This window comes from Aplysia californica, unplaced genomic scaffold (assembly GCF_000002075.1).
Source record: "Aplysia californica isolate F4 #8 unplaced genomic scaffold, AplCal3.0 scaffold00174, whole genome shotgun sequence".
Lineage (NCBI taxonomy): Eukaryota > Metazoa > Mollusca > Gastropoda > Aplysiida > Aplysiidae > Aplysia > Aplysia californica.
The window spans coordinates 1108604-1109751 of NW_004797444.1; the positions used below are offsets into that span (position 1 = coordinate 1108604).

The 1148-nt window shown below is 38.8% G+C and overlaps 1 protein-coding gene across 1 annotated transcript in view; it reads right to left on the reverse strand.

The window, feature by feature from the left end:
- Nucleotides 1–1148, reverse strand: part of LOC101860568 (organic cation transporter protein) — a 30925-nt gene that overhangs the window by 9557 nt on the left and 20220 nt on the right. The window lies entirely within an intron of this gene.

Genomic DNA, 1148 nt, shown 5'->3' on the forward strand with positions numbered 1-1148 from the left:
CATTAACCTTTCACGAAGGATAATATAATATGCTCTTATGAAGACAGTTCATTACTACACTGAGTTTAAAGACCTGTTCGAAGAGAAATAACTCTGTCATTTTTGCAACAATTTCAACAAAAACTTTGATAGAATAAAGTTCAACCAAAGGGACATCAAATTTGTCAAAATAAAGAAACTCGCTCTGGTATTCAAGAAATATAAACTGTTAAAGTTTTCAACTAAAGATTGAGTAAATTGAAAAAAAAATAGATCTAATTTCTGTTGAAACTGACGTTGCCAAATAAACTCAGGGAAAGCGGTTGCTATTTAAAATAAATTAATTATTGTGATGCTCCATGTGTTGACCATATTTCTCTCCAGACAAGCTCGAATACGTTGCTGGAAATTAGGAGTAACTGTGGCATGTTTCTGGGACGATTCGCTGGAACTCTTGCTCAGCATTCATTTGTATGTGGTTATTTCCGTAGACTTTTGTCTTTCAAAAACCACCATAGGAAAACATAACTCTTTGAATGGGTCTTTTGTTTTGAAACACCGTCAATGGCAATGTCAGTTTTAAATAAACATAGAACTCCCTTCCACCCACCCACCCCCTCCTGCTAAAAACAATAATAGCAAACAAACAAACAGACAAACAAGCAAACAAACAAACGAACGCAATCCAAAGCAAAAAAATAATCCACTATGGTGACACCCCCTAACAAAAAAATACTACCAAAAAGAAAATCAAAACGGCATGAATCTCCCCCTACAAACCAAACCAAACAAACAATCAAATCCCCCCCCCCCTCCAACACACACACACCACCACCACACAAAAACAACTGAAACATTTTATTATCATATCTATTGAGAAAACGTACCAGTTGAAAAAGATGACAAGGGACCTAATCAAAAGCACCGGGGTGGTGAACATGTGCCAGATTCTCTCCCCTTCTCCTTCCACTTCCAGCTCGTCCAGTCGTAGGGCCTTCTTGCTGAGCTCCACGCCGTTTCCTTTCGCAGCTTTCTTGATCACAATCTCGGCTTCTTTCAGCTTGCCCTTGTTGATCAGCCAGCGAGGGGACTCTGGTAGCAGCCTGAGGGCAGAGATTTCTATTTGTAGGTTGTTGTTTTGTTTTTTGTTTTTTGGGGGAGTTCATTTT